The sequence below is a fragment of the Anabrus simplex genome, chromosome 1 (assembly GCF_040414725.1).
Source record: "Anabrus simplex isolate iqAnaSimp1 chromosome 1, ASM4041472v1, whole genome shotgun sequence".
In the NCBI taxonomy this organism is placed as follows: domain Eukaryota; kingdom Metazoa; phylum Arthropoda; class Insecta; order Orthoptera; family Tettigoniidae; genus Anabrus; species Anabrus simplex.
The window spans coordinates 703,899,483-703,912,519 of NC_090265.1; the positions used below are offsets into that span (position 1 = coordinate 703,899,483).

The 13,037-nt window shown below is 38.3% G+C and overlaps 1 protein-coding gene across 1 annotated transcript in view; it reads right to left on the reverse strand.

Annotated features, from left to right (window-relative positions):
• The window catches only part of LOC136887050 (uncharacterized), an 85,814-nt gene extending 77,416 nt beyond the window's left edge, over positions 1-8,398 (reverse strand). The window contains exon 1 of the mRNA XM_067159761.2: positions 8,348-8,398. The gene's annotated coding sequence lies outside the window, so the exon portion shown is untranslated. The remainder of the gene's footprint in view (positions 1-8,347) is intronic.
• Positions 8,399-13,037: the final 4,639 nt, after the last annotated feature.

A 13,037-nucleotide genomic window follows, 5' to 3' on the forward strand; every position in this document is an offset into this window, starting at 1 on the left:
TATGGCGACTATGGGATAGGAAAGGCCTAGGTTTGGGAAGGAAGCGGCCTTGGCCTTAATTAAGCCACAGCCCCAGCATTTGCCTGTGTGAAAGTGGGAAACCACGGAAAACCATTTTAGGGCTACCGACAGTGGGACTCGAACCCGCTATCTCCCGGATGCAAACGCACGGCTTCGCGCCCCTAATCGCACGGCCAACTCGCCCGGTCGGGATCCTGGATTAATGGAGGTGGTACGAACCTAATTATGTACTGTAATATGAAAATCCACAGTCTGTTTCCAGTCATTCGACCGGGTCAGGAATGGAATAACTGAAGACCCCATCTCGTGGCCAGGATAGGAATTTTGCCGGCTGCCGAAGCCTTCACATTCCTCTGGGGCAATGATTAATGACTGACAGATGAAATGAAATAATATTGCAGAGTGTTGCTAGAATGAAAGATAACACGAAAAACTGTAATACCCCGAGAAAAACCTTTTCCGCCTCCGCTTTGTCCAGCACAAATCTTACATGGATTGACCGGGATTTGAACAACGGAACCATGGTGAGAGACCGGCGCGCTGCCGCCTGAGAAATGGAGCTTCCAAACTGTGAGACATTTGATTTTTATCTGTAATAATAATGTCATTGTGTTTACATCCCTCTATGTTCTTTTATGGTTAAGGCGAGGTGTCGGTATTCTGTACCGCGGAAATTGTACCGGTGTATCTATCGACACGGGGTTCATGCATTTGAGCACCTTAAAATACCACCAGACTGCGACATGATATGACCTGCCAGCTTGGGCTCAGAAAGCTAGCTCCTTAACCGTTTGAGCCACTGAGCCCGGAGTTATGGATTAACCTATACATTAGCCAACATGGTGATGGCGCAGATTACTTGAGCTGAAAATGCAGAGATGTCATTTTCGTTGTAGATGAGTACGGAACCATGGTGTGGCAATGAGGAGGAGGAGGAACAATTCAAACAAGGTTAGGTTTTGTGTTCGCTTATTCATAATCTCTCTCTGACTATCAATGGTGTTTACATTACTGTCAAGCGGAGTTCAATGAATCAGAGACGAGTTCTAATAAAACTACGTAAAGAAGGCAATTGGGCCTAGTCATAATAATTATTAAATCAGCCATCCTCGAAGTGTTTTTCCGTGGTTTCTCACTTCTCCTCTAGGCAAATGTCGGAATGGTACGTAACTTAAGGCTACGGCCGCTTCCTTCTCTCTTCACTGTCTATCCGTTCCAAACTTCCCACGCCCCACAAGGTCCCTGTTCAGCATGTCAGGTGTGGCAACCTGGGCGAGGTACTGGTCCTCCTGTCCAGTTGTATCCCCCAGGCCAAAAGTCTCACTCTCCAGGATACTGTCCTTGAGGTTGTAGGGATGGGCCCTCGATGAGCCAAGAGAAATATCCGCAGTTCTAGCCCATCAGACAAGCAACTCAATGTTGAAAACATCCTAGGAATATGAGCTATGAATTTTAGGCAAATAAAAAATAATGTGTGAGAAATATTCTTTATGCTCGACGATGCCGAAATATAAATATTATATGCCAGGAAACTGAATTTTAACTAGGCTGATTATAGTTCAATTTTCTTTATGATACAGGTTCTCAACCAATCACAGTTCAGATTTTTATTATGATACAACTGTTTGACCAGTTAGATAAGGATAACAAAATTAAACATGCTGGACACACATATTAACATCATTGAACCTTCCAATATTCCACGACCACACGGCACATTCCCGCAAATGCACTTCACCAACTGTACAATAAACAATTTATATTTGAAGTAAAGCTAGGTTATGAATACCTTCCATCAAAGCTTTGAAAACGTACGACATGTCAAGGTCTCTGATCCACTCACGGAAAATGAATAACCCAGCACATGTGCTCTGTTCAGTAAACTGAACTGTCAAGTGACATCTCGACAGAAATGTATTAATATTTTAAAAATAGAGTTATAATGATCGCCGATCATAAACAGTCATATGCAACTCGCCTATAATTGTAATTAAGACACTCGTATGGAAATTATCAAACTCGCTTTGCTCATTTTATAAACATACTCTCGTCTTAATTATTGCCATTATAGGCTTGTTGCATAATGCACTATTATTTATTCCTAAAATTTACAATCCTTTTCTTAATCATCGTTATCCGGCCTATTAATTAGCACTTTGCCCTTTTATATCACTACGAGCGCTAATGTGAGTCAATGGAGATTTTCACTTAAGCCCTTTTAACTACATTCAATGTCCGACTCGTTGGCTGAATGGTCAGCGTACTGGCCTTCGGTTCATAGGGTGCCGGGTTCGATTCCCGACCGGGTCAGGGATTTTAACCTTCATTGGTTAATTCCAATGTCCCGGGGGCTGGATTTTTGTGATGTCCCCAACATCCCTGCAACTCACACACCACACATAACACTATCCTCCACCACAATAACACGCAGTTACTTACGAATGGCAGATGCCGCCCAACCTCATCGGAGGGTCTGCCTTAGAAGGGCTATATTCGGCTAGAAATAGCCACACGAAATTAAAAAAAACTACATTCGATGCGGACATTTTTGAAGAAATCAAAAAACACACCTGAGGGTTCCTTACAGGAAGTATTATGTAAATAAATTAGTTTGGCTACGATTTGAATAAAAAAGAAAACAAGAAAAGAAACAAGCGGATTTAGGTGTTTTTTCGAAACTGCATTTAGGCGGGAAGAGGTTTTCGAAATTTGTTTTTAGCTTATCAGAGCTAGCCAAGACTCAAAATTTGAAATATTTCCGGGCCCTTTAGCACTACAAGTTTCGTCACTATTGAGAAAATTGTTTAATTTTACGTTTTTTCGTAGTATGGGGCGCGCGGCTGTGATCTTGCATCCGGGAGATAGTGGGTTCGAACCCCACTGTCGGCAGCCCTGAAGATGGTTTTCCGTGGTTTTCCATTTTCACACCAGGCAAATGCAGGGGCTGTACCTTAATGAAGGTCACGGCCGCTTCCTTCCAACTCCTAGCCTTTCCTATCCTAGCGTTGCCATAAGGCTTATATGTGTCGGTGCGACGTAAACCCACTAGCAAAAAAAGTATGGGGACACCTACTTCTTCTGCTAAGAAATATTTTCAACATTAAAGCTAACCCTGGACGGTAAGCAGACTAAGAAAGTAAAAAGTACTAGTTCATTCTATTCCATCCTTCGGTATATTACAAATTTTTTGATTTTGTTTTTGTGCGACATATCTGACTGTGTACGTGTTTTACCGGCAAAGAAAGCGTGCGCCAATGTCTGCTAAATTCACCTGCTGGTCCTGCTGGTTATGAAGCCAATTACTGAATTCCAAGACCCTAGTTCAGTGGCAACCCTTTGTAAGTCAAGGACAGAGTAATTTTGTGATATTTTGGAGGCCAACTAGCTTGTCTGAGGACCGGTATAGTCACTACAGGACGTCAAATATTAAGTACAATAATCAGAGAAGAGGACAGGTGGGAGATATATGATCATATGTTACTTTCGCTGTTACTCAACAGCTACTGACCTTTCTGTGGTGAGCCAATCCATACCACTCCTGCTGGACTCCACACTCATTGCGTCATTCCGGTGAATTACTGTAACTCGGTGCAACAGTGAGAGAGTGGCGTGGACAGGGGAATCGAACCGGTTTTATTTCAGTAGGTTCTTTCATAAAGCACTTCAATAATAAAAAATTTTCTCCGCTACGCGTAAAAGCACATAAGCATGGATATATTTTTGGGCTTAGAAAAAACGAGGGAGCGAGTACAGATTCAATGATTGTTCCCCTTTTAGTAGCCTCTGAATATCTACACGAGAGTTGCAATTCATCAAAAGGAAAATGAGTGTATGCAAAGAAGACTGGCTCATGAAATGTGAGAAAATGGAAGACATTCTAGACCTCGTAATACTAATCTAATTATTATTATTATTATTATTATTATTATTATTAACCAGCCCTGTGGTGCAGAGGCAGTATGCCTCTTTCTCATTCAAGGATCCTAGACTCGTTTCCCAGTTAGTTCAAGGATTTTAAGTCTTAACTGAGGAGCAGAACGGGGTTCACTTGATACGAACTTTTCTCAAGCTCCAAGTTACAGGAAGAAAGCGCACAGTGAAAAGATGGCGCTACTGACCGAGTGTACATAAGAGGAACAGTGGTTACTATGGTTACAATGGTGTCGGGAAACTGACGACGTTAATTCCAGATCGAACCCCAGCCAGAAAAGCATGTTGTTCTTGTTGTTGTTGCTGTTGTTGTTTGAGTCAGCAGTCCATAGGCTGATTTGATGCAGCCCTCCATGCCACTCTACCCTTTAATAACCTTTTCATTTCTACGTAACTACTATATCCTACTTCTGTTCTAATCTGTTAATTATATTCATACCTTGGTCTAGCCATGCCGTTTTTACCACCTAAACTTTCCTCAGAAAATAACTAAACATTATCATTATCATTCTATCTCTTCTTCTGAACATCTATATGCCAGTGTCTTTCCTCTGTTACTGGTTAAAGATTTTTGTATACACCAATGTATACGTGTGTAATTGTTAAATGAAATAATAATAAATAATTAAAAAATCGGAATGTCTTCGAAGTATTCAGGTCCAATTTCCTGCTGAATATTGCAGTCATATGTGAATTAACGCACAAAGTGGCAACACGAGCCGTTCTTCCTGTTCGTTTATGTTTTTATTGTACATCTTCTAGACTTGACAAACTAGTTTTTTGTATTTGTACTCTCCATTTCATTACAAACACTCTTTCTAAACAAACCTCCTTTCAGTTCTCAAAGCCAATGAACTCTACATTCTCTACTTCCTTAAAGCTCTCTACCTCTTTTAACCTATTTCAGGAATCTAATTTCAATGAAGATATATTCGAACAGTATCTCACTAGAGGAAGCCTTAAAATAATACTCACCGGGCGAGTTGGCCGTGCGGTTAGGAGCGCAAAACTGTGAGCTCGCACCCGGGAGATAGTGGGTTCGAATCCCACTGTCGACAGCCCTGAAAATGGTTTTCCGTGGTTTCCATTTTCACACCAGGCTGTACTTTAATTAAGGCGACGGCCGCTTCCTTCCCACTCCTAGGCCCTTCCATGTACCATCGTCGCTATAAGACCTATTTGTGTCGGTTGCGACGTTAAGCCAATTGTAAAAAAAAGAAAAAGAAAAAATACTCCACTGGTAAGGCCTCCTTCTGATAAGATGATCACTGTTACTGTAATTTGTCACATAAATGGCCACAACACCCGTAGTGAGATCTTGATGTTAGTAGATATTCTACAGCTTGAGACACCCGATGATGTAAATTATTTTTCGAGAGTCCTACGAGAGAACCTCAAATCACGCCTATTAATCTCAACATTTTTGAACTAAAACATTGAATCTAATTAGGGTTGGACCGAACTCGATAGCTGCAGTCGCTTAAGTGCGGCCAGTATCCAGTATTCGGGAGATAGTACGTTCGAACCCCACTGTCGGCAGCCCTGAAGCTGGCTTTCCGTCGTTTCCCATTTTCACACCAGGCAAATGCTGGGGGTGTACTTAATTAAGGCCACGGCCGCCTCCTTCCCACACCCAGCCCTTCCATGTACCATCGTCGCCATAAGACCTATCTGTGTCGGTGCGACGTAAAGCAAATAGCAAAAATTAGGGTTGGTAAAATTACTGCGATTTTGTGAAGGTTGGTGTCTGATTTTGAATGGCACAGATGCGCGCGTAATTTACCGAAGTTCAATAAATTGCTACGTTGAATTTTGGGCTAAGGAAAATCCCTATTTCTCACAGGTATTGGAGACGAATCCATCATACGTTATGAACTGATTCTGAACGATTGCGAACCACAGTTTTGGATTATATGTTTTAATAGCCCTGCTAACGGGTACCCATATCAATAGGTGCTATGAAAATGTCTCTGTCTCACTGAAACTGAAATAGTAGATACCAGAATCCTGCAAATAGACGGAGATCCTGTTCATTTTGCTATTAATGTTAGAGAATACCGCAATGAATTGTTACCAGACAGGTGGATTGGGCGCGGATCGGAGCTAACGTGTTCTCCACTAATCTGCCGACCAAAGAGCCCAGACTTGACCAGTCCAGACAAAACTTTGTGGGGTTTCATTAAGGAAAATCTCAGGCGATAGTGCTACAGAACATAGGCCAAAACGCGGACATAAATCAAACGTTACTTTTTTCTTATTCATACAAAATAAAAATAAATAGGAGGTAATTTAATTTTTGGACCACTCTGTATTTGTTAAGGAGATTTTCTTTCTTTTTCAATTTTTACATCTCTCGGATTCATCATTTCTTATTTAAGCTTTTCCTGTTAATCTGAGGTAGAATGCCAGTGTCTTGATCCTAGGATCACCGGTTGAACCTCAGCAGGCAGAGGAAATTCAAGAAAAACTCAATATCCTGCAATTTCAGCATGAAAAAGATCACTGGTGACAAATTTGGTGTTTACCGACAAAATTTAAAAAATATCACCTATATAAGTTTCCCAACAAAATTCTGGTTTGTCTGCTGTCTGGTGGAGTAATATAAAATGTAAAAATTGACGCTCAGGCAGCCTAAATGGCTTTATCTAGAAATGCCTGCACAGAGTAGCAGAATACGCTTTGGATATTGTATCTCGTACGGTAAAACGTATCAAACATAAACGTTTGCAAACTGAATATTTTACAAATTTTGCTAAGTACAGTTTTTGGATAGAACGAACATTTCTGGAGATATTTCAAGGTTTGTAAAAAAATCGTTCCTTGGAAGATAAAAATGCATTACACTTAAAAGTTATAAAATTATATGTTTACTATAAACAATGTATTTCATTGAATATTTGAATGATTCTTTTGTTGAAATTATTTTAATGTTTACTTACAACTTATTTAGACTCGATAAGATATTTCTTCAGAAAATGTTTCTCTTAATCGGTATCGTTCGTATCAGTTTCTTTTTTTTAATTGTTTGCACTACTAAATCTTAACATACGTAAATTACCTTTGTCAAAGAAAAACCTGCAACTTGTTTTTCGTGTAAATAAAGACCACTGCCATGAAAAATATGCAAATATCTTAAAGTCTTCGAGTTATGATGAAAACTATGTGCAACATTAAAGTTACGCAAAATCACACGGACGTTTACAAACATAAATATTTCCAAACAGTGGAAATAATTAATTTTTACAAGATTCAAAGTAATACATGTTCTGGTAGGATAACAATACATTTATGAACCTTAAAGGTGACCTCACTCCTCTTAACACGAGTGAAGAAACATGATGCAAACCTAATTAATATGTTTAGATTCTATTCTCAAAAAACTATTTGTTATCTAGGAGAGAATTAAACATTTTTGTAAGATTAAATATACATAATTTTAGAAATATTTATTCTATCTTTCATCTTAAGAGAAACCTGAAGAGCTAGCAGTGGTGTCAAATATACGGCCCATGCTATCATTCTAACTGGCTCGCGACAAAATATCAGGCTTTTATTAAGTTTGTTCCTAATTTATTAAGTACATACCTACGGGACTGAAGGAACAAAATATAAATAAATAAATAAATAAATAAATAAATAAATAAATAAATAAATAAATAAATAAATAAATAAATAAATAAATAAATAAATAAATAAATAAAATCGCAAAATAGAGGCAGTTTTGGTAATTAATTAATCTAATACAGAACAACGCTCTGTTCAAATAATTGATTGGGGTAATACGAATATGTTCACACCTTGAATGAAGAGGATCTGCAGTAGATAGCACATAGTTCTTTGTAAGATACTTTCAGCACGTATATTTGCGAACAACTTTTCTGCCTCGTAATGTTAAACAAGTTCAAATTAAGAATTATGCTTAGAGGTAAAGATTTTAAATATTTTAAGGACACTTGTATCAAGCAAAAAAGAACATTTCACGAACGTCTGGTAGGCCACAAAATCTTTCTAATTATACGCTAGAAGTATATGGCTGTTCTTACAACTTGTAGATTTAATGTATTATTTTGTACCTCATTCAGTTATATAAGATTGTAGTATAGTAGCATTTATATTACATCAATTTTAATTAAATATATAGGCTTACGATCCCACACTGAAATTTGATTCTTTGAATCGGTGGCAAGATGTGCTCTCTTGAATAGGTTATGGCTAGTCTGACTCTCTTCTGCTAGTCTAGGCCGGTAATCGTAATTCACACGGTAATAAAGATCTTCACCGTAACTGAGTATGAAATAACATAACATGAGCGACAAAGTGAAAGGTGTGTTAAGTAACTTACTGAGTGGACGTGTTTCTCTCACGTGATGAGCTTTACTTGACCTTGAGTACTTACTGAGAAGACTTTCCGTGGTTTTCTGCTGTCCTACCAGTTGAGAAGGCGCACGGCATCTGCTTCGTAAGAGCTCGCGCCCAGCTTATTTGAGAGGCTACGATCTAGGTCAAGGAGACATTCATATTCCCCGCCCCGGGGAGGAACTTTTAGCTTCGTACTGTTGGCAGGCCTTACCAGATCACAAACTGGTAAGGTAACCCTCCACATTTTAGTTCCGATGACTCTGCAAGTCTGAAAGTAAAAGTGTGGACAGTAGCCGGTAACTTCAACAGCAGGAGAGGGGTTCAGAATTTCTTCGCCCTGACTGGTAACAAAAAAACGCATGCGCTGTTAATTAATTTAATACTGGGTTTGTAAAGCGCTTGTTTATTGGCGCATTCTTTAATCTGTAGTTCTGGGGAGTAGAACGCTGGCCTTAGAATTCAAGTCAGTTAATAATAATAATAATAATAATAATAATAATAATAATAATAATAATAATAATAATAATAATAATAATAATAATAATAATAATAATAATAATAATGTTTTTGGCTTTACGTCCCACTAACTACTTTTACGGTTTTTAGAGAAGCTGAAGTTCCGGAATTTTGTTCTTCCGAAGGAGTTCTTTTAGGTGCCAGTAAATCTGCCGACACGAGGCTGACACACTTCAGCACCTTCAATTACCACCGGACTGAGCCAGGATTGAACGTGCCAAGTTGGGGTCAGAAGGCCAGTGCCTCAACCGTCTGAGCCACTCAGCCCGACCAATTAAAGTTAGTGGGTTCGATCCTAGGTCAGTGCGGTGGGTATTTGAAGGTGTTCAAATACACAGCCTTGTGTCGGTAGATTCATAGACTAGTAAAAGAAATCTTGTGGGATAAAATTCTGGAAACTCACTTTCTCCATAAACTGTGCTTTTTAAATGTTTAAATCTTTCACCTGGAGGCTGCCCGAAGGCAAAGATAATGTTATTAGTTTTACACCCCACTAACTAATTTTGAAGGTTTTCGGAGACTCCGAGGTGCCGAAATTTTGTCCCGCAGATTTTTTTAAATATGCCAGTAAATCTGTCTACAATAGACTGACGTATTTAAGCACCTTCATACACCACCGGACTGAGCCAGGATCGAACCTGAGATGTTGGTGTCAGAAGGCCAGCGCCTCAGCCGTCTGAGCTACTAATTCCAACGAAGAGAAATAATATATAATACAGTGACTATTCATGTTTAAAAAGAAATATTTTGTAAAGAACTCTAAATATTTGCGAAATTAGACCAGGTGTTTTTTTTAGGATTTGTTTTACGTCGCACAGACACGTATATGTCTTATGGCAACGATGGGAAGGAAAGGGCTAGGAATGGGAAGGAAGCGGCTGTGACCTTAATTAAGGTAGAGCCACAGCATTTGCCACGTATGAAAATGTAAAACCACGGAAAACCATATTCAAGGCTGCTGACAGTGGGGTTCGAATCCATTATCACTCGAATACAAGCTCACAGCTGCGCGACCCTGAACGCACGGCCAAAGTGTTCGGTTTAAATAATTCTAAAGAAATTATTAGTGAAATTAAAAATTACACACACATTTTAAAATTACCAGAAGAATTTGAGATATTAATGTTTACATAATTTAAAATATATGATTCGGATCTGAGGCCAGTTGATCTTATTCCGATCAGTATAGATGATGTCTTGAAGTGAGGAATAGACCGCCCCCCACAAAGCTTTTAGTCCCCAGTATACGAGTTATTCAGTGCTGATCTCGAATTACATTCGCCTTTCTCTAGTCATATAAAATACATTATTATTATTATTATTATTATTATTATTATTATTATTATTATTATTATTATTATTATTATTATTATTATTATTAACTCTTCTTCTACTTATTATTCTACCGTTTTCATGATCTGTGGTATCTGGGGTCCGAACTGCGTCGCATATGCGGATTTGGCCCCGTTTTACGACCGGATGCCCTTCCTGACGCCTACCCTGTATGGAGGGATGTAATCATTATTGCGTGTTTCTGTGGTGGTTGGTAGCGTGGCGTGTTGTCTGAATATGAAGAGGAAAATGTTGGGAAAAACACAAATACCCAGACCCCGAGCCAGAATAATTTATCAGAAACGATTGAAATTCCCGACCCGGTCGGGAATCGAATCTGTTACCCTTTGAACGGAAGTACTAGACGTTGACCATTCAGCCAATGAGTCGGATTATTATTATTATTATTATTATTATTATTATTATTATTATTATTATTATTATTATTATTATTATTATTTACGATGAGGCCTGCTACGGACCACATGTAAGTTTCAATTCATCGTTCCTTGTTGTTTCCTCTTCCGTTCTTTCCAGTATTCCTTCATTTTTGCACTATGCATTATTCTTCTCTCCTCAGACCACTTTCGACTGGGTTTGCTTTTCATTAATTTTCCTTGGAATCTTTCCATATTTAAAATGTTCTTCCTATAGTTTTCTATTCATTTGTTTTATTTCCCGCTGAATTTTTCTTGACCTCTTGCATCCAGCTCGTTCTTGACTCTTTCACCCAAAGGTACTTGGATTTCAGTTTTGTCACTCCGTTATGATCCATTCAACAGATATGTCCAAAAACAGCAATCTCCCATTTTCTTAATATGTTATATTTTCTATGTTCTGGTATATTTCCTTATTACTTCTTTATTTCCATTGTTCTGTTCATTGGTCTTTCATTTTTCTCATGGTTCTTCTTCCTAGTACTCCCAGTTTATGAAAACTGTATTTCAAAACTAGACATTAACTTGCGTTAAGACATTCTGGTTTCACCAGTGTATTGTAGTGCCTTATTTTAAATTTTTTGTAAAAATTCTTAGTGATGCTACACACTCTTTCCTCATTATGTAACCTTTCTTCTACTGCTGATTGTTCCAAACCATTTTCTTGAATTATTTCTTTCTCTCAGGCATTTGAATTTCCTTACTTTCTCAATTCCACCAATATGCGTTGAGAAATAGTTTGGAGCGTTTTTTATGTTTTGTAATAAATTTGCTTTTTTCTACAGAGATTTTCATACCTGTTTTGTTGCCTTTCTTCGAAGAGGTTGATTTGTGTTGTTGAATCTGTCAGGCTTCCTGAAAGTATAGCAACATCTTCTGAAAATGCCAAGCAATTATCTCTAACAGCTTTGAGTTATTGGAGAAATGTTATGATCTTTTAATGTTGCATTCCACATTATACAATTTTCTCTAAAATACAGTTGAACAAAATTGGCGATAAGCCATTACCTTGCCATACACCTGTATATATTTAGATAGGTTTTGATATTTCGCCCATTTTGAAGCTATATCTGTGTTTCCTATTATTTTCGCTAATTTAGATTTCACTTCAAATTCTAGTATTATTTTAAGGTTTCTCTGTTAAAAGAATCAAAGACGTTTTAAAATCCACAAATGTCACTACTATGCCCTTGTACTTCAGTACTGTACGACGAATTACTGATTATTATTATTATTATTATTATTATTATTATTATTATTATTATTATTATTATTATTATCATCATCATCATCATCATCAAAATCCTTGGCTAAATAGTCAGCCTTGTCATCTTTGGTTCAGAAAGCCCCGGGTTCGATACAGGCCCATGCAGAGATTTGCTGAATTCCTCTAGTTCGGGGACTGGGTATTTGTGTTCGACTAACACACATCTTCATTTACATACAACACATCACACTCCGGACCACCACAGAAACACACAATAATGAATGTATACCTCCACAGCGGGCTGGCGTCCGGGAAGACATCCAGCCGAAAAACTGAACCAGGTATAGGCATGCGGAAATTTGAAGGAGGGGAAGATAAAAAATAAAACTTCTCAGAAGAAACAAAATCTAATCATAATTATTACAATTTTTGGAACACTCATGGCGGGAACTATTGTTCTGTAATATTACTGAGCATCGTGCAACTGAACTTCATCACCTTGGACACATTTCCACTCTACAATATTCATATTTCTTTCCATTTTCAGGTTAATAGGTTGTTGACTACAAACACGAACGGTCGCTTGCCGCGTCCAAAAGCCGGTGAAGTTTTACTAGTTGAGCTCCTTCAAGCAGGAGTATACGGTCTCACCTCAGCGTGGAGAGGAAAGCACAGGACATCAGCTGAGTCCGGCACTGATTCTATTTTCTTTACCAGGTTCCCTATTTCCTATCCAACTCAGAACTCTTGTTTTCCTCCAATTCCGACGGTATTAGCAATTTTCTATGTTTCGTAGCCCCTCCTTTTGATCGTTCGTTCCTTTAAGCGTCGTACCTCTTCTTAATATAGAGCACCGGGAGTGTAGGCCGTAGATAGAAAAGGGGGCTTCTACCTGGTGATGGGATAATCGAATAACCTCCATCTGATTATTTAAATAACCGAATAAAATAATCGAATGTGTTTCTAATATTATTCAGTTGTATCGCATAGAATATTCGGATGCGTTATGAATACAGAAATACGCCCTTTTCCAAACGTATCTCCAATTGTTGAAACTAAATGAGTGAATTAACTGTCTTAATAACATCACTCTTCATTCAAATATTTCGAAAGCATTCACTACTCAACTGCCTCATTCATTCAAATGCAGTTCCGAGTGAATAATCGAAAACAAATTCGCGTGAGAAAATCACAATTCGATTGCATTGATTGATTCTAATGAAGATTCGGATGGA